The sequence below is a fragment of the Xiphophorus maculatus genome, chromosome 8 (genome assembly GCF_002775205.1).
Source record: "Xiphophorus maculatus strain JP 163 A chromosome 8, X_maculatus-5.0-male, whole genome shotgun sequence".
Lineage (NCBI taxonomy): Eukaryota > Metazoa > Chordata > Actinopteri > Cyprinodontiformes > Poeciliidae > Xiphophorus > Xiphophorus maculatus.
In genome coordinates, this window is record NC_036450.1 from 11,242,456 (window position 1) to 11,264,431 (window position 21,976).

Below are 21,976 nucleotides of genomic sequence, written 5' to 3' on the forward strand. Positions count from 1 at the left end.
TAGGGGGAAGTAGGAAGAGATTTCTGCAAGCACCGAACGACCAAAATTATAGCTCAGTAAGGGTTGGAAGCTCAAGTTAGTCAAAATGCTTCAGAATCCAAATTTAAATCTGTCTCTTAATAAAATAGAAACAAACTTTATGGTACTCTCCAATAAAGGTAAATGTAAGTACAGTGTTAAGAAAATACGGTATTGATTTAAAATGTCACACAGACTGAAAGGCATGTGGTACTAAGTAGTATAATTTTAAAAAATTTACAGAATGTTAATGTATATTGGCACCAAGAAACAACAGATTCTTTACAAGAAGTGGGAAAAACTTTGCAAATAACTGCAGGGAAAGCATTTGAAATGAGAAAAACTTTACAAATACCAATAGGCATGTAAACAATCAGCTAGCTTTAGTTTAGAGCAGTGATATTTATAAAGACAAAGAGATGCTGGAGGAAAGGCCTAAGGCTCCTTTATGTATCTAGGGTGCACCGGTCTGTCACTGAAGGTGCTCTCCAGTTCAGCAACAGCTTCATGCATGGGGCCGGAGACAATGGAGACATTGTCCAACAGGAGTGTTATTCTGTCTTCCACCACCTGCACTTGAGGGGGCATCCCATGACAAAGTTGGCCTTTATTTACTATTATTTGCCTAGCCTACTACTGACAGCTTCATTTTAGTAGTTATTGTGGTGTCACCTACTTGAAGAAAATATATAATAGTTATAACTTTTTCTCAGATTTTAGACTGAAGCACTAAATAGCAAAGTGGACAGAAAATTATGCGGTCTCTTTTTATACCCAGCTGCAAACATTGCGGCGGCAGAGTCCCCTTAATAGGAATCGCGGTAGTAAGTTGGAGCAACAGGAAGGCTCGAGTCTCCGTTTCTGCGTGAACCAACTACCGCGAAGGCGTATTAATTAAATCAGAAGAGGCAGCTGCGCGAGGTTACGTGTTTTTTTTGTTTTGTTTTCTGGTTTTCCGCTAGTTTTTGAGCTAAAATGATGACTGACGCTGCTAAAGTTAGAATTGAATCGTCCAATTACAGGAAGTACACATGCCATTTGTTTTATCCACTTGTTGAGGTTTTGTATCACCGACTAGAAAAGGTAAGTATAAAATAGCACATTGTTTTTCGATGTTCTAATTTTAAACGCATCCTATTTTACACACAGTTTATTAAAACTAATCTATCAGTGCTGACATTTAGGATATAATTTGTTTTTTGTTGTTTTTCAGTCTTACAAGTTTTTCCCCCAAAGCCTGAAATTGTCGGAAGAGGGCGCCAGAAGCACACTAATAATTCTGAAGAATCAATGTAAGTCTGAAATTCCTGATACTCATATAGATCCGTCTGAATAAACACTGTGGTTCTGACACGCTCAGAATAGCTGAGGTCTGCAAGGTTTTGCTCATTCTGCTACATTGTTTCCTTTTTCCTTAATTGTATAACTTTATTCAGAAGTACATGCACTCCCAACCCTGAAGCAGAATGTAGCATGAAATCAAATCTGAAATATTTATTATGTTGTGATCAATGAGAATTATTATTAGTTGCAGCAATTCTAGTTTCCATTTGTAAAGCATTTCTACTAAAGTGGATTTGCAAAACAATTTGAGCATCAAACACGTCTGGACTGTCAGAAGTATTTCAGTCTGTCTTTTTGCTGTTGCAAAAGTTCTAGCAATTGCTAAAACATAAATGTTCTGACTGTATTAAGAGGATGACTATTTCTTGCTTTTATTCTGTTTACATATGTATGGTTTTGTACATACATAGCCAGGAATTTATGCATTTATTTATTTTTAATGCGCCAGAGTGAATAGTTCAACTTGACCCACTCCATTACCAGAGTATCATCAGGCATTAGTTGATCCTCAGCCTCCTTCCATATGGTTTGGCCTTGGATTCTCTCCATTCTCGTGAGTCCTATTGCCATGTAGAGAGCAGTGAGGATTTCCCAAACAAATTAATACAGATCCTGAGTGTACCTAAACTTTCTGGAAGAGTAATATAGACTGGTAATGGCAGAGGCCATTTTTCTGTGGTGGTGGTTGTTGTTGTTGTTGCTGCTGATGTCTTAGAACTGATTTCAAATAGATTCTTTGTAAACATGATCCAGTTAATGCTTGTAATTTTAGCAGCCTCTTAATGGACTAAAATTTTTCCAGATGCACAATTAGCATGAGCTTTCACACAGTGGCTGCAGATGCTAAATTGTTCCTCATAACTTTCAGTTATTTAGTTATTGAGGTTGATGAATTACAGTAAACACCTCACTCAGTGTAAGTGCGAAGTTAGAACTTACAGGTATTTATGCTGCTTATTGTCTCATTCTGTCATGTTATATTTAAGTACTAGGACCCACACTTATTTGTGGAAACTTTTTACATTTACAACAAAGAGACTGAGGTTTTCTCTTGGTTTGCTATCTGTTACTTCCTGTTGACACTGCAAGGCAGGACAGTGTGTGCTGAACCCATACTGTCATCTATCTTTAATATGACTTTTGTTTCTGACTTCTTTTGCTGACTTTTTGTTGGCTTCTTTACATTTTTACTAACTTGACCACATAGTTTTAAACCTTAAACCAGTAGAAGAATATGAAAATGTGCATTTGTTGTCATCAGTGCATTGTGCCATATAGATGTGTATTTAGAGTTTGCCTTTATATCCCAAAGAAATATTTATGGCCATAAGAACTGCAGAAGCATATAAGTTATGTAAACTAATTAAGACTGGTTCCTAACCTATTGCTGACCCCAGTGGTATAACAATGCACCATGTAAAAGCTTTTGTACTTCAGGCCTCTTGATCACACTAGAGTGTTGGATGTCCTGTGTGTGTGTTTTGGCTGACTGGTGGTGCAGGGCTGCCTTGATCCAGTAATTGGAGCACAAGGAGACAAGAAACGAGAGAGCAAAGAGAAAAGGGCAGCGAGAAAGCAAAGGAGAATAGAGAAGGGGTGTAAGAAAGAAAGTGGCTCTTCTGTGAAAGAAAGTAAGAGAAGTAGAAGCCTGGCCCATGTAATTAGGTTTAAATGAGTTTTCCACTGACTCAGTGGGTCATGGTAGCACTGGGACAAAGACGTGCTGAAGGTCAGGCAGTCATCGAGTCGAATCGAGCATGACTCGGTTAAAGAAAGTCACAGGCCTCGTGGCAAATGTTTCCAGCGAGCAGAGCACTTTAAATATATAAAAAGTTTTTATATCACTAAGACTTTCTTGAAACTCTGTTATCCATTGGGTTAAAATTTGTTAACTGGAATTGGTACAACAGCTTCAAAATGTGGGTTATGTGGGGAAGCCATGGCTACATAAGTAGATGGAACACTGTTTTCCATTGGCAAAAAGAAGGGATGGTCCATATGAGAGCAGTGTTAAGTGAAAATCCAATAATTTATTTTTTTTTATAGTGAATTTAAATTAAGGCAGCTCTTTCGGAAACTGAAACAATATATTGCTACATATGTTGCTAGGTGTTTAAACTACCGGTACACAATGGAAAGCAAAAGGATGACTAAACTTCTTTAGCTAACTGTTAAAAAATATCTATATTTTGCTACTCATAATGGTTGCTGCAAAATGTACATATTTTCTGTGTGCTGTCTCTAAGAGCAACATCTGTGGTTGAAGTTGATCATGTTATTTTTATGCTAGTTATGTGGAGCATTTAATCTTAAAAAAAAAAAAAAGAAAAAAAAACAGCTAAGCCCATTGTCCTCATACACACAAGACCAATTGCAAAGCTATCTTGGTTTTGTGTGCCCAAATAATTTAAAACTTTTTACTCCTATTGGTCATCTGTGACCTTTTGAACTGAGCTTAATTGCAGTCACAGGTATGTGGCTGTGATGTAATTTCAACCACAACATGTCTTGCTCGTTCATTTTTATGATCAATTGTTTGCTGAATCATTGATGTTATGTACAACTCACTGCAGAAATTCACAGCACAAGTAAGAAAATCTGATGGAAGTAAAAAATCTGCTGACAATTCTTTGCTATCTTTAACAAAAATGGCAAGAAAAATTGCTAAAGGCATTCTATATAAGGTTTACTGCATGGCATGTAGAACATGCAGAAAACATGTTATATATATGTGTGACATGAAATAAAACACTGCATAAACATGAATGACAAACAATTGATCATAAAAATGAACGAGCAAGACATATTGTGGTTGAAATGACACTTGTGGATCAAAAAATTCACTCCAGCATCACCACGACATCTGGACTACTTCTCTACTTCTTTGATTGCTTTTTCTTTCTTAGCTTGTCAGTTTAGGTGAACAGACATCTTTTAGTAGGGTTGCAGTTGTGTCAGTCTTTGCAAGACCAGATGATGAATTGGATAAATGAAACAATTGTCAGTGAGTTGTTCAAAGCATAGAACACTTTTTATTAACCAAGCTGTGATTTTATAACAAACCTCTGAGGCCTTCACAGGACGGCAGTATTCATACAGAGGTTAAGTCACACAAAGGTAGGCTATTATGATTTGCTATTTTTAGGACTTCTGAGGGGAATAATATTTTGCTCTTGATTGCACTGTAAGTAACTGTAGGTAAAATGAACTGAATAGTATTTGTCTTTCTTTTGAAATGCTTGCTTTGCAAAAATTGTTGAAAATCATGTTTATACCTTATGCTTTACAGTTATACACTGCTGTAACGTGATGACATACAGTAATATTCAAAGGGTGTGGATATTGTTTTATGGTACTTCAAGTTAATCCTTAATTATTTTCTAGTATATAATACTTTGATTTTTTGTTTTGCTTTAGTTTATCTATTGTTTTTTCTTCTCAGTATTTCCATTGCGCTTTTTGATTGCATAGCGACTACCTACACCTTGTTTTCATCGTATCACATTACACTATAGCAGCGAGATGTGTTCAGACCTTTCATTTCTTATCACCCCTAACATCCCTCTTCTCCCTCCCCTACATGTGCTACATGCTGGGGTGTGTGTGGGGTTATGAAAACAGTTAGGCTTAATAATTGATGTTCTGCATTTCAATCAATTTCAACACAGTGTTAGGCTAATTAAGGTTAGCGCCATCCTCCCAGGGGCTGTCCATGTAAGAGAGTGTGAATAAAACTGTGTGTGTGCAGTAGCTGGTGTGTGTTCGTTTCCCTGCTCCTGGGGCTCCACGTTCCATTTTATATCCCAAAATACTTGGGAATTCTCTATTTCAGGAACAAGAGATGAGAGAGGATCTCTCACTGACTGTTTCTCTTCCTCCCTTTCCCTCATTCTCTCTTTCTTGCTCTCGTCCTCGCTCTCCCCCATCTTTCTCTCCCCAGGCAGGATACTAAATGCAATTAACACAGCTGCTTTACTGCCTGCTAATTATTAACACACACACACACACTCAAAACACTTCCTGCACTTTCCTGCACACACACAAAACGGAAGTGATTATTTTATATTGGACTAATTTAAAGTTCATTGACAGTTGGTTTAATTAATTAAATGCAAAAAGTACCCTTAAAGAACTCCCAGACAGACAGAACTTGCTCATACATGTAAAGTAAATATTTATTTATTGTGTGCCTTCGCTCACTAACATTTTTTTATACTTCAATCCCTGTAGTGTGTCGTTCACCCAGATACCTCAAGGTGTGTGTAAGTGTGATTGCGTGTTCGTTAATGAGTCTTTAAACCCTCTGTGACAGTATTTAACATTAACAGGAATAACTAAAAAGTCCAATTAAGAAGCAAAGACAGCTTTATGTGCTGTGAAGTAGTTGCTCTCATTACATAAGCAACAGTGGGCCACACATTAGAAAGCTGGCTACTGAAAACCAGTTAGATGACTAGTATTTAATTATTTAAAATGTTTTTTTTCTCCTCTATTTCCAGATAAACCATAAACGTTTGCCTCATATTTTTTAAGCCATTTTTATTTTTTGTGTTTTGATCCTTTCCTTTTCTTTTGACATTACTTTATAAACCTTTAATCCAGAACACTTAAATAATCACAGAATGTGAGCTGCTGATTATATTAAATACATATTGAAATTCAACAATCTACAACATTAAAATAAATCCATGCTGTTCAAGAACATTGTATTTACCCTGATTAATTCAAAACAGCTGCTCTTGTCAACCTTTTCAGGTGAAAAACGGCTGCTCTCTGCTGTTGGTTTGTGGCAAGTCATACCTAAAACAAAAGAGCTCAGTGAGGACCTGTGGCTGCTACCAACTCAGGAAAAAGAGTACAAAGCCAAAACTAAAGGTGTTCTAGTTGCAGAACCCACAGAATAATGACTTGAAAACTCAAGATGTTCCACACTGTGATAAATCTTGGAAGATGTGCTAAGAAGTCAAACGTAAGACCTGCATTGCTGGTTTTGTAAGAAGTTTAAACAATCTCTAGCTGACCACAAAGGCCATACTTAAAAATGATGCCTGTGGCAGTATTAAAAGGCAGAGTCTGCTAGACTCTGCTCTGGATTCCAGTGGTACAGACCAAGGAGGAAGTCACTTCTCAAAGAAAGCAGACTAAAAACCTCTCGCCCCTTTGCAAAAGCCCATCTGCCCAAGGAAGATTTCTGGTCTTCTATTTTGTAGTTTGATTAAACAAAAATGGACATTTTTGGCCACAATTATTGAGCCTTCTTGTGGCATCCGCACCATACGCCCCCAAAAAGCATTCAACCTGGTTTGGGAGTGATGTTGTTTTTAGCCAGCGGGAAGGAAACATGATCAAAGTAATTTGCAAAGTGAAAAAAGAAAACATTAAGTTTTTCAAGAAAGATATTAGTCCTGGGGCAGCTTTGTGTGTAGCAGTTAAATTTGTTTTATTCATTTTAAATATTGCTCTGACTATAAAACTGGGGAGATTTAAAAGAATAAATATTTTCTTGTAGTCATTTCCTGACTAGTGAAAACCACATCTGCCTACTGGAATGAAAGATTTTCATACTTTCAAATGTTGAAGATTCAGTTAGTCATGTCATATTTATACTTGAGGAAAGGTTTAATCTATTGATTAAGTTTATAGAGACTGACGAAATACAACATATTTATATTTACTTTATAAAATTGTAGAATTTACATTTAATAAATTTATAATGTTTTAGTTTCATCGATGATGGTTTAAAAACAGTTTTCTCCTTTTCAAAAAATGAATGTACTTGAGCCAAAATTTGGATTTCTCATATATTTTACTGTGAAATTACAATAAAAACAAATTTTTCAGTTTTTTGCACATTTTCAGCATGGGTGCTAATAAATGTGAAGTTGGAACTGTCCTTTTTAGATCTCTAAATCTCCCTGATTTATAAACACTGTTTCATCTCATTCATTGCTCTAAGCCTCACAGTTAGTGACTATAGTTAAAGTGGGCTCCAGCCTCTACTGAAAAAGAAGCAATAAGTTGGAGATGTAAGATCATTGGATGTGTGCTGTGAAGAATGAATCTTGCTCTGCTCTTCAAGCTCAAGAGTGAGGAGAAGCCATGCATTGCCTCAAGTAATTGGACACCAGGTGTGTTTGTTTAATAATATCAAACGAACAGGACCAAGCTAAAGGGACAAAGTCTGATACTGAAAGATCAAAGAGGGCCATAAAAACAAAGATGTCATGTGGACGTGTGTGTTCTTGCTTGTGGTGGACTCAGGTGTTAAAGTACATCCCCATTACACTTAGGATTTGTCAGAACAGAAGGGTGGAAACACAACGCCACCGTCTTTCCACCTTGTGACCTCTTCTCATTTTATGTCCTCACAATAAGTTCCTTTGTTCTGGGTTTAATCCCACATTCAATTCCTATGTTGCAGAGTCTTTCTTCTGTCCGGCATTGATAATTGTGCACCTAATGCGGAGCGTGTCATTTTAATAAGTTCTGCATCAATCAAGGCCTTTACACATTTTTTATATCCAAATTATATACTCATTCTCAAATTTCTAACATTCTTAATCATATTTAACCCTTTATGATAGTATGAGTAAGATACAATGTCACTGGAAAATATTTCTATGACGACTGGATGGACAGACAAGTGCATGGATGGAGGGACAAATGGACATGTGAATGGATGGAAAACCATGGATGGATGTAAAGACAGATGGATGGACAAATGAAATGTATGGACAAACAAACTATTGAGGAGATAGATGCATGGACAAATAGATGACCATACCAATGAATGAATAGACAGAATGATGAATTAATTGATTCATGGGCAAATGTATGGACAAATGTTAGAAAGGACATATAAAAGATGGATGGATTCTGTGGTTAACTTATATGTGCTGCTCAAAAAAATAAAGGGAACACTCAAATAACACATCCTAGATCTGAATGAAAGAAATATTCTCATTGAATACTTTGTTCTGTACAAAATTCCATTTGCACAACAGCAGGTGAAATTGATTGTCAATCAGTGTTGCTTCCTAAGTGGACAGTTTGATTTCACAGAAGTTTGATTTACTTGGAGTTATATTGTGTTGTTTAAGTGTTCCCTTTATTTTTTTGAGCAGTATATATACTTACATGATACTAAAAGCATCTGGAACTGCAAATATGGTTATATTTTTAAGGTACTATTAAGAAAGTATCTCAGAACCACAATTTAACATAAAGAAACAGAAACCAATATCTGTTTAAATACTCCACAATGCAAAGAGGAATTTGGTCCCAAAAATAAATCTTCCAGTATAAAATGTCATTGGGGCCTGCCATGCAAAGCAATGGCAGGAACCTATTACTATTGTCGGAGAGAAGCGACAAGCGTCTCTTTAATATTCTTTATTCTTCCGTAACCGTTAATGCGGCTCGTACCGCTGGGTGCACACCTACAAATGAGGTATCAAAACGTGCAGAAAATTCACGCCATTGGAGCTATTACTTGTGGTGGGATTTGGGCTTAACGTGGCGACATAATTCGCAAAAAACTACGAAAAAAACCCCATTATAACTCAATGGGAAAAATCCTAGAAATACCCTATTTTTGAGGATTTGCTGTGTCGTCACAAATTCACCTAGAAATGCCATTCAAATTTCATTTTGTAGATACGTCTGTGATCTCTTCGAAAGTGAAGACGGCTCGTCGATACCAGTTATGGTTTGTCCACAATTTGCCTCTAAGCGACCCAAAGTTTCTCATTTTTGCTCATATTAGAGTGACAGCCGACCTCGGTTCATATCTGGGCACAACATTTCTTTCTCTCATCACTGTAAATGCTCTGAGTGAGGTACAGATATGAATCTCGGGACTATCGCAGAAGACACATTGAACTGTCATACGCTTAAAATGCTTTTCGAATATGTATTACGGTTCCCGAACAAGAAGGATTTGTTTCCAATGCTTTTTTTCAGTAAAGTGTGTTTGCTCAAACACACTTGTGTGTTTGAGAGCTCACAGCTCAGAGCTCACACCTGCTGAGACCATTATTTGCCATAGCAACGGAACTCAAGAGGCTATTGGCTGCTGGTTAGGACTACGAATACGCATCGTTGTAGTTCTATCTATCCTCAGTTGAAACAGATCAGGACTGAGAACTGGCCTTTACAACTACTTGCTGCTTTGGGCTGTATATAACTGATTTAACTCAGTAACTGTTACACATGGGATTAGTTTTACACTTTAAAATTAAGCATATTGAAAATTTCACAATAAAAGCCCTGAATATTTTTACATGACGTAATTGCTCTTTTTTGGCTTTATTTGACTTTTTCATCCAAAGCACTGTTACACATGGTATTAGTTTGGCCCTTTAAAATGAAGCTTAACAAAAATTTCAAAATAAAAGCCTTGAATATTTTTACATCAGCTACTTGTGTTTTGAGCATTATATAACTATTTTAACCGAAGGACTATTACGCATGGGATTAGTTTGGCCCTTTGAAATGAAGCATCCTGCAAATTTCAAAATAAAAGCCTTGAATATTTTTACATGACGTAATTGCTCTTTTTGGCTTTATTTGACTTTTTCATCCAAAGCACTGTTACACATGGTATTAGTTTGGCCCTTTGAAATGAATATTAACAAAAATTTCAAAATAAAAGCCTTGAATATTTTTACATGACGTAATTGCTCTTTTTGGCTTTATTTGACTTTTTCATCCAAAGCACTCTTACACGTGGTATTAGTTCAGAACTTTAAAATGAAGCATACTGAAAATTTCAAAATAAAAGCCTTGAATATTTTACATGAAGTAATTGCTCTTTTTGGCCGTATATGACTTTTTCATCCAAAGCAATGTTACACATGGGATTAGTTCGGAACTTTAAAATGGAGCATAATAATAATTTCAAAATAAAAGCCTTGAATATTTTTACATCAGGTAATTGCTGTTTTTGGCTTTATTTGACGTTTTCATCCAAAGCACTGTTACACATGGGATTACTTTGGAACTTTAAAATGGAGAATAATAATAATTTCAAAATAAAAGCCTTGAATATTTTTACATCAGGTAATTGCTGTTTTTGGCTTTATATGACTTTTTCATCCAAAGCACTGTTACACATGGGATTAGTTTGGAACTTTAAAATGGAGCATAATAATAATTTCAAAATAAAAGCCTTGAATATTTTTACATCAGGTAATTGCTGTTTTTGGCTTTATTTGACGTTTTCATCCAAAGCACTGTTACACATGGGATTACTTTGGAACTTTAAAATGGAGAATAATAATAATTTCAAAATAAAAGCCTTGAATATTTTTACATCAGGTAATTGCTGTTTTTGGCTTTATTTGACGTTTTCATCCAAATCACTGTTACACATGGGATTACTTTGGAACTTTAAAATGGAGAATAATAATAATTTCAAAATAAAAGCCTTGAATATTTTTACATCAGGTAATTGCTTTTTTTGGCCGTATATGACTTTTTCATCCAAAGCAATGTTACACATGGGATTAGTTTGGAACTTTAAAATGGAGAATAATAATTTCAAAATAAAAGCCTTGAATATTTTTACATCAGGTAATTGCTGTTTTTGGCTTTATTTGACGTTTTCATCCAAAGCACTGTTACACATGGGATTACTTTGGAACTTTAAAATGGAGAATAATAATAATTTCAAAATAAAAGCCTTGAATATTTTTACATCAGGTAATTGCTGTTTTTGGCTTTATATGACTTTTTCATCCAAAGCACTGTTACACATGGGATTAGTTTGGAACTTTAAAATGGAGCATAATAATAATTTCAAAATAAAAGCCTTGAATATTTTTACATCAGGTAATTGCTGTTTTTGGCTTTATTTGACGTTTTCATCCAAAGCACTGTTACACATGGGATTACTTTGGAACTTTAAAATGGAGAATAATAATAATTTCAAAATAAAAGCCTTGAATATTTTTACATCAGGTAATTGCTGTTTTTGGCTTTATTTGACGTTTTCATCCAAATCACTGTTACACATGGGATTACTTTGGAACTTTAAAATGGAGAATAATAATAATTTCAAAATAAAAGCCTTGAATATTTTTACATCAGGTAATTGCTTTTTTTGGCCGTATATGACTTTTTCATCCAAAGCAATGTTACACATGGGATTAGTTTGGAACTTTAAAATGGAGAATAATAATTTCAAAATAAAAGCCTTGAATATTTTTACATCAGGTAATTGCTGTTTTTGGCTTTATTTGACGTTTTCATCCAAAGCACTGTTACACATGGGATTACTTTGGAACTTTAAAATGGAGAATAATAATAATTTCAAAATAAAAGCCTTGAATATTTTTACATCAGTAATTGCTGTTTTTGGCTTTATATGACTTTTTCATCCAAAGCACTGTTACACATGGGATTAGTTTGGAACTTTAAAATGGAGCATAATAATAATTTCAAAATAAAAGCCTTGAATATTTTTACATCAGGTAATTGCTCTTTTTGGCTTTATTTGACTTTTTCATCCAAAGCACTGTTACACGTGGTATTAGTTTGGCCCTTTGAAATGAAGCATACTGAAAATTTCAAAATAAAAGCCTTGAATAATTTTACATGACGTAATTGCTCTTTTTGGCTTTATTTGACTTTTTCATCCAAAGCACTGTTACACGTGGTATTAGTTTGGCCCTTTGAAATGAAGCATACTGAAAATTTCAAAATAAAAGCCTTGAATATTTTTACATCAGCTACTTGTGTTTTGAGCATTATATAACTATTTTAACCCAAGGACTATTACGCATGGGATTAGTTTGGCCCTTTGAAATGAAGTTTAACAAAACTTCCAAAATAAAAGCCTCGACAACATTTTAAATCGTACCGAACGGTGCACGTCCGCCTCGCTTAACGTTCTTGCGGTTCTCCGCGTGCCACTGGTTACGTCGCGGCGTTCTTTGGCGTCGACGCCGATTTGTGGCGTGACGACGCCGGGCCCGAACCCCACGGGCGCGCCTCGGCAGGCCCCGTCTAAATTTCTTCCGAAATTTTCTAGTTACTACTTATGCTGCTTATGGGAAGAAAAAGGCCATCTGTACAATAGCTGCATGTCTTTAAATGTTTGATAAATAGATAACAGCATAAATAGTTACAAGTCTAACAATTTTTTTTCTCATCCTTGTCTCAGCAGAAAATATAAAAAAAAACATCCTTTCTCTTAGCAGCCATAATAGAAAGATGAGAGGGCTGCAACAATGAATTGTTGGACATTTGTTAGTGTGGTCTTTGCAAACTACAACATTTAATCATTTACTTCACAGTTCACATTTTGTTTAGATACAGGTCCAGATCTGTAAAGCAAAAATTCAGTTAAACTGAATATCCTGCCAAACTTCCAAACTTGTGAGCATGTAAGAAATCATATTTATATATATTACGTTAGCTCTCCAGTATTATACATTTTTTTTAAATGTTATCCTATTTACAAAAAGTGAGAGTTGGTATGTTGAACTGTGTCAATGTAAAAGTATATTTTGACAGATGAGTAACATAATTATTCTTTAGTTTGGTCTTAATATTTTTTTGTTTGTTTTATGGATAACCATTTGAAACAACCAGTTTTAAGGCTTTTTAAGCATTTTATTTATTTTATTTAGGGGAACTAGTTTGTTACCCTAAAAATAAGAAAAATCTTATTAAACTCATTTCTTATTTGTTTTACTTCATCCCCATATGTTGTGTTTTTTTTTGTACTTGTGCAGATTCAACATTAGCAAGCACTAATCTATTCCTTTTATATATTTTGTATCAGTAAACACAGAGGAGCTGTAGTAGCACAGCAAAAAACACGGGGTACTGTGTAGGGGGTAAGACCTCCGGCCTGAGGGCAGGGAACCATATTGTGTTCATGTGTGCGTGTGTGAGTCCAATGTATTCCTCTGTTATTCACCACTAACCTTACCATCTTGTGTGTGTCTGGTCTTGTGTGTGTTTGAATGCATGCATGAATATGTGAAAGTGTGACATATGGGGGTCTGCGTATGTGTGTGTGAGTGAGTGGGGGCCCCTGGCCAGGGCATTTGTTATTGATGCTCTCGCCTCGGGGTACGTCGGGGGAAATAATGTGCGCGGGCGTGTTCTCGTGTGTGTGTGTGTGCGTGTGTGTACAGGGGGGTCATGCAGTGTCATCAAGCAGCGGCTGGTGAAAGATGGCCAGCACTGACATGATCAGTCATCTGTTGATCAAGATGTAATGCTGCCGCCCTGTCGCACTTTCTCTGTCTGAATTTCACTGTTAACTCAGTTTCACTTTTCTTTCTTTTTCATTGTGACCCAACTGTGTGTCTCATTTTTTTCTTTCTTCACTCACAATTTTAACATTTAGGATTGCACTTGTTTTCCTAGCCTTTCTATGTTTCTGTTCTATTATTTAAGGCAACAACATGGTTCTCTGCTGCTGGGAATGTCAAGCTAAACTATGAATTCTCTCTATATTATATAGTTTTTTATCCTTTCACTCAATACATTCTTCTCTGTAGCTTTTCCACTCTTCTTACTTTTTTACTTTCTCATTCTCTCACTCTCATATTCCTTATCTTTCTTTTCCTTTCATTAAAGTATCATGTTGCATTTACACACACATAAGCACTGAGCCAGGAAATGATAAAACACCATCTCAGTCATGTGAGCATGTACATGGGTAGTTTGAGACACAGACATTGCTCGAACACGCCTGCACACCCACAAACTGCAGTAAGAAGGTAAATTGCTTGAGCAACTGTGGTTAACAGTAAAGCACCATCTAAAGTGCTCTGTCCTGCGGTGAAAAGCTAACAGGCTTCAAAGAGTTAGTTTTTTTTTAATGTTATGACGCGGATGTTTTTTGTGGTTAGAAGATAATGGGGTTTTACTGTGTGGTTAAGAGCTGTGTGTATCATTGTGTGTGTGCCTATGCATGCATGTTCTTCACATGCTAAGAAAGGAGCATATTGTTAACAGGAGTGTAAGTGCAGTTAATTGGTAAAGTGCCATATTATAAGAAATGCAATATTATCACTAAGACTTGTTACAATGAGGATTGAAGTTTCTGTTAAATATATGTTTATATTCTGGCAAAAGAGAAGGAGTTCTTTATGGCAACCTCTCGTAACATTGTTAATGTTTTTGGCTTGACTTTTTTGTTTGCTTTTTTACATTTTCATATTTCAAGCAAAAACGTCTGTGTTTTGGGGACCCAAGGTTTTCAAAGTGTTTGACTAAAAATCTAAAAATCTCAATATGTTTTCAGCTCCATTTAATCTGAAACCCCAAATAGTATTTGTCTATAGAAGTGGACTGAAATTAACTGTACGATGTAATTTCAGGCCTTAGAAGATAAGTAGGGTGCACTGGAAACAAATAGCTTAATGAACTCAAATGGAGACAAGGAACATGTCAAAAATTAGACATTTATCAGAGAGATAGAGAGGAGGACTTTAGATGATTTTCTTCAATAGGGACAGGAACTTTGGCCAGATTTGATGGGAAGATGGACAGACCTAAAAATCTGTTGGAAGCAGTAAACGACCTGAAACTGGGAAGTAATCTTCAGCTAAGAAGAATGAGTAAAAATAATTTTTGTTCCTTCCATTTCAGTCATTTGCTTTTTTATGTTTGTCACATACAATCCTAAAAAAAACTAGGTGTGAAAAAAGGTGTGATTGTAATGTGACAAAATGTAAAAGTTTTCTGTTAGCTGAACATATGTTACTTATGAAATTCTTTTTTCAACTGAGTAAAGATGGTAAAAATAAAAATAAAAATATCTGAAAGTACTTGGTTAAAAATATTTATTCAAATTTTGAAATTGGCAAAATAAATCAATAAAGACATTTTCAAATTTTACATGATTTTTCTGAAAAAAAGAAACTTACTTCACCAAATCACTTAGTGGGTGTAATACATTTTAATAATTGTTCTGTGTTTATGGAGACTGCTGGGCGACTGTGTACTCTAAGAAAATTCAAACATCAGATTAAGTCTCGAGCATGTCGTGTAATCCACTTTACATGACTCTGATTGATATGGAGAGGATAAAATGTTGATCAGGACATCCACACCCATTACTCTATTAGTTTTGTTTTCAGTGGAAAATAGATAATGTCTTTACAATGTGTGGTTAGACTCAAGACCAGCACAGTTCACTGTGCCCTGACCTCAACTGATGCATAATGTAAGAGCACTGACCGCACTGATGTATTAGTGGACTAAATGACTGTATTAATGGTGTTTAATGCAGGGAGGAAGAGGCTAAGAGGCCCGAGAAATGCTTTAAGTGAAGGTGTGGAACAGAGGTTGGCTAGAGTGCATGGGTGTGCATGTAAACGTGCTAGAGTCTGAAACGTCCAGAAAGACGAGGGAATTCCCCTCAAGTTAAGACCTTTATTGATATTTTTATTTAAATAAAGATACAATGCTTGAGCTAACTTTTTTTTTCCAATATGAAACTTTCAGAGGCCAACTACATGAAAAAAATGTTTACAATTCTTGTATTGTACTATCATAGACCATTCTGCACAACAAGAACAAAACTGAAGATCTCCAAGCTGGAATATCTGAGTCTATTCCACCATATAAAAGTTGTCATTTCAGATATGTTAAAACTTTTTCATTACATACTTGTAATGCTTTAGATCTTAAATATGTAATTTTATTAATTTGAGGTTTGCATGCATGAATTACAGTCAAGTCTTAAATTGCAGTATGAGGATGTTTTTCAATTCAAATAATTTGCTTGACAATTGAATCAATAAATGAGCATATATATCAGTTTAAACTCTCAAGTTGAAGTGTTTGTGGGAAACCCTTTATGGCATGACTTTTTATTTTTTGGGGGAAAAAATATTTTCCTGCATTCTTTGGGAGCTTAGTGGTCCCCAATTACATATCAATCATAAAATCGGACCCTGACGCCTCCTGGAACCAGATTTGGGTTTGTTGCCTCAGGGCAACATTGTGCTACAAGGGGGCTAAAACACCAAGGTTTTCTACAGTGATTATGAGACATGAAATGCAAATCAAACAAAAACTATATTCATAAAAAAAAAACTTTTGTTGACAAAAATAAATCAGACATGGTTCTAACTCACCAAATATGAAATAAACAACTAACTTCCATTAATGAATGGTATGACATGCGGTAAACTTCAAATTGGAGTGACTATGAAAAGTAAGCCAGGAACTACAAAGATTTCCCACTAAGATAATATTGTTGAAAATCTGTATAGTTTGCAGTAATATTTTCCATTTTAAAAGTTGCTTATTTATTTTGGAAGATCAATACATAATCTCAGGGTTAGCAATGTTCTGTGAGAACAATGTTCTTTGAGAATCTTTTAAGACTTTCAACATTTTAACAAATTTTTAACACATTTCAACCACAAACGTCATTGTATTTAATTCAAATATTAGGTGACGGATCAACAAAATTGTTGATCTGTCACACTGAACCATTCATTTTATGTTATATGTTTATGGTTGTTGTCTTTCAGGAAGTTACAACTCTATCCCAATCTCAAATCTTTTCTAACTCTTGTCCTCATATCCAACACAGCTTTTCTTTCCCTACAGAGGAAAATAATTTCCTTTACATGAGGGAGCCATCAATGTGTTTTGCCAAGTACATGGAAGACGCACTTCAGTGTTTGCATTTAAGACTTTCAGTCTTAATTGCAGTGTTTTTGTATTCTCAAAAAATACAAAAAAGTTTCTGGTTGTAACAGGAAAAAAATATTTTTAAAAAGTTTTTTTTTTTTAATTTTTTTACAAGGCTCTGTAGATAGACTTAGTAGTGATGATGGCCATGTTAATGGAAATGTATCATTATTTTAAAACCAGATTTTGCCTGCGTGTCTGTCTTGTTTCATTGTAGCCTATGCATACTCTAATATTTGTCCCCTACACAAGTAACACTATCCCAACCTTTCTCCATGCAAATCTTTCCTCTTGTCACTCTCTTTCCTCTTTGGCCTTGGATTCCTCCCCTGGTTCTTTGGTGTCTTTATCATTTTGTAAACAACTGTCATATCTGGCCCTCTTAAATAGCCTTCAGAGTTTTGTTAGCACACACACACACACACATTCACACACACCCCAACATATCTCATCAATGTTTCAGACACAGGGCTGCATATCAGCTAGCTATACCCCATGTCTAGTCCTCACTTATTTACATCCGGCTGCCCCCGCACATCTGAAACCTCAACACCAACATCAATGATTCATTAGCCAATGTTTTAGCAAAATGCATACCTCCTTTGTCGATACAGAGTAGAGTGGGGGGAGCAGGGATGGGAGGGTTTGAATGGCAAGAGGACAGGGGAGACAGTTGAAGTAATGGAGATTAGAGGCGAAGAAGACAGGAAAGAAATGTGAAATAAGAGATAAGTAACTGAAATAATGATGAAGAGAGTGGACAAGAAAATTTGGACAAAAGAAGGGGAAAAAGAAGAAAAGATGACTAAGGCTTTTCAGTGTTTCCAACACTTGATCCCTCTTTTACGAATGAAACATGGTCTTTTTTATTTTATTTTTGTCCGAAATCAATGACATTCAGCAGACATACAGACACAGGAGTCCAATATGTCTTTTACTCTTTAGATTTCAGTAGAACATGACCCTGCTCCCCTCCAGGGGCTTTGCAGAAGTTCATGAACATTTACACATTGATTTTGAAAATTGTCCCTGTGTTTTGAGATTGCTGTGGTTTTTGTGGTGTACTGTTACATAAGATATGAAAAAGAATGAAACCAAATAGGGAGGAAGGAATTTGCATGATCGTAGTAAGCATAAAATGTCAGTAACCACTTTTCTTGGCTTATACCCCCCTGGGTTGCTTGACATTTTTTATTTAAATTTTGAAAACTTTTGGCTGTGTTTATGAAAATTGCATTAAATTAAGCATTATGGCAATCTAAAATAGCGTTAGCATTATGTTACAGCATTAGAGATGTAATCAAGTCTAAACTTTAATTGGAGGTATTTGTTGTGCTTCTGATCATTGTCCTGCTGCTTATGTCAAAGGCTTATGATTAAAAACTGACAACTGATATTTACCTTGAGGATTTTCTTGTAGAGAGCTGATGTTTTTGTTGTTTTCAATGTTTTTTTTAGTATACTGAAATAATTTTACACCAGCTGTTAGAGAACAAACACCTTCTAAGACGTTCAACTTTTGTCAGTTCAGAGTATCTTCCCAAAACTCAGCTTGCCCAGTTTTTCTTATTGTTGAATCACAAACACTGACCTTAACTGAGGCAAATGAGGATTACCACTGTTCCTCCAGGAGGAGTGCGGGAAATGTCAGTGGGGGTGTTACTCGGTCAGATCGTCAGTTTCGTAAAAACGCGCAGAGTCAGTGCGACCCCGCTGGAATGTACACAGAATAAAAAAAACTTGTGAAGACAAAATTACCTTGTCTCTTTAGACTGTGGGAGGGTTGTAGAAAATTGCTAAACTCTCAGTCTTATAGAAATATAGATGGGTTTGAGAGTTTGGTGCTCATCTGTTATGTCAAGTTATGTTTTTCTGATATTTGGAATTGCTGAAAATTTATCACATAAAAGCAAAAATGGTAGACAAAACAAATCTGTAAGGCAGCAGATTATCTTCTTCTGTACAATGGAGGTGATTATTTTAAGTTATTTTTTTTTTGTTCTTACATTTTTTTGTGTCTTTTACATCAGAACAGCAATACCTACTAGTATATGATAAACACAAAGATAATTGGAAATGCCCAAACTTGTAAGTAAAAACAAAGACAGAAGAATTAAAATGGGGGCGATTGGCCTTGACTTTGACAAAGACTTGTTTCAGGGTAACAAGGACAAGACACTTCTATGTTTCTGTCTCTCCCTCATCATGCTCTCCGTTTCTCTTTCTCCTTTTCTGTCATTTGGCGCCCAGGGTGAAATTATGATAATAAGAGAAAGGAAAAGCTATTACCATGGCTGCTCTCTCATTATGTAAATGATATTAAACAGGCTCACTGTGTGTGCATATGTGTGAGATTCTGTAGTGTGTATTCCTGATCAGCTGAGCAAGTTGCCGCATGTAGACACATTTGTTTGTGTACACAAAGTTTGTTCGTGTGTTGCCTTACTTGGCTGCTTATATGTGTGGACAAGCTGTTGTCTTTTTACAGCTGTTTGTCTATGCATGTGTGTCTCCTGGGGCTGTGGGTGCTAATCTTCATACAGTGATTACAAGGTGTCAAACTCTGCCACATTGATTATGAAATGTTAATTACATGTTATGTTTCCACCTGCTTTGATAACACATACATTAAAATAAGTACAGGATAGTGCCTATAAAAACTTCGCCACATTTTGTCCCATTTAAATCAACACTAACCATATTTTACTGTTACTTTATGTGATAAGCCATTTACATAATTGTGAAGGGGAGAATTTGCATGGTTTTCACATTTTGTTTTTACTAAAAAAACTCTATAAAGTTATGAATGCCTTTGTATTCTCCCCCCCTTTACTGTGACGCCCTAAAAAAAGCCCAGTGCACCCAAGTGACTTAGATGAACATTGAATAGAATTTACGTCTTAATTCATTTGGAATATTAATAAAGTTATGTGAAGGGCTCAAAGTTTTGGTAGAGGAAATTTGTGATAATCATGAACACATAACAGAGATTAAGTCATGGGGAAGTTTTAAAGTAGGTTTAGATTATTAAACTATACCCCCAGAAATGTAGTTGCTCTGGTTCATGTTCTTGGGGTCCAATAACCTGAACCATACAAATAGAGCTACCTAGTTAAAGTGCAGACCTAAATCTAGTTGAGTGTGACAGTCACTATCCATTCAATCTTACTAAAGAATGATTTGAATCAAAGGTAGAATCAGTGACTCACATTTCCTAATTGCCCTGTAAGTGACCTTAATGGCCTTATTAATCTGACTGGTTTTACTGCGGCATTAAAGTCTGTTAGCTTCAATCATGTTCAGAACTGAAGAAAACTTTTGGGTGAGAGATAAAATCTATTAAAGAATTGGGTTTTCTAAGTAAAAAAATGCTCTCTGTTTTGCTGTGTATGTTGCATTTTTATATAAAAAAAAAATCAATGAATATTTTTGCTCAAATTTATTCACCTGCTTAATAAAAAGGCTTATGGTATAGTATGTCAGTTGAATTGATAAATATTTTTTAATGTGAAATCTTTAGCCTTACATTACTAAATGGACCAGAAATACAAATATCAATGATCCAGGTTGAATTTGATGTTTGATTTTGATTTTTAATTTTGGAAATATAAAGTTATTGACTTTCATTAATTCAAAAAACATGGGTTTTTAAATGTATTTATTTATTATAACTCTACTGGGATTATAGGGGTCAGTGGTCATCTAATCTATTTGAAAGTCTATAAGCATATTACTCTAAAGAACATTATTTAGAGACTAATTACAATATTCTTTCTGATTCTAAACTTTTAAGACTTATGTTGAAAGTCTGCCAGATCTGTACCTTCAGTGGTGTGTTGTTCATTCCTCAGTATTTGTGTAACTGATGTGCACCTTAATATATTGCCGCTATTGTGTGTTTGTTTGGTGGTCTGTCTTGGTCTATTCCATTGCTTGTTTATATGCTTCATACCACAGGTCCTCAGGGATTCATAAATATTGATCGTCACAAAGGATGGATAGCTGCTTGATAGGCTGCCCAGGTCCTGGGAATAGATACACACACACACACACACACCCACACGCCTGCACACAAACCAACACACACATTCAAGCAGCCACAGCCCAATACTCTGTCCCTGTTACTTTGATTCAGAAAGGAAAAGCAGTTTTTTTTGTGCGTTTTATTTTTGCTCCATCCCAGCTTTAAAACAAATGAAATGCAATTTTATATTCCATTTTTCTGTACGGTGTGCAAAATCAAGAGCTCATAAAAGTCCATAGATGTTTCTGAAATTGAAAGTTTATTTTATTAGTGGTGAAAAAACCCTTCTAAAGGCAAAAAATAAAATCACTTCACAGGACTTCAGTGGCTACAGTTGGAAACAGGCTCGTAATTGAAAATCTGCCATTGCAATATTTGACAAAACAGATAAAAGGCAACGCCTCAATGTAGGTGTTTAGACATATTTCTTTTGAGCTTCTTGTTGAAGAAACATTATATCCCTGTAGAGCAGGGGTCTGCATCTCCAGTCTTTGAGGGCTGGTGTCCTTTAATTTTTAGATGCCTCTCTGCTTCAACTCACCAAGCAATTAGTTTATTAGCAGGACCGGAGAACTTGACTGTACGCTAAAGAGGTAAGGCAACTATTTGATTCTGGTGTGTTGGACCAGGGACACATCTAAAAGTTGCAGGACACCACCCTTGGGGGATTAGAATTACAGACCCTTGCTCTGGAGCCTGATGTTTTCAAATGTGTTTTACACTCTAAAAAACTTGCCAATGGTGAACTCCTCAATATTTGTGAGAATTGGGAACCACAGGCATCCATAACTGGCCAACCTCCAAGAATCCTTGAAATCCCCTGAAATAACACCTATTCTTTTTAATAGCTTAAGCACCAAATAGACCACAATATGCATTAATACAGTGAAATCCCTCTTAGCAATACAGAAGCTAAAGTCT

The 21,976-nt window shown here is 35.6% G+C and overlaps 1 long non-coding RNA gene across 1 annotated transcript in view; it reads left to right on the forward strand.

Annotated features, from left to right (window-relative positions):
• Nucleotides 1-942: 942 nt before the first annotated feature.
• The window catches only part of LOC111609453, a 29,878-nt gene continuing 8,844 nt past the window's right edge, over nucleotides 943-21,976 (forward strand). The window contains exons 1-2 of the long non-coding RNA XR_002753128.1: nucleotides 943-1,101; nucleotides 1,232-1,310. This is a non-coding gene — a long non-coding RNA (uncharacterized LOC111609453). The remainder of the gene's footprint in view (nucleotides 1,102-1,231; nucleotides 1,311-21,976) is intronic.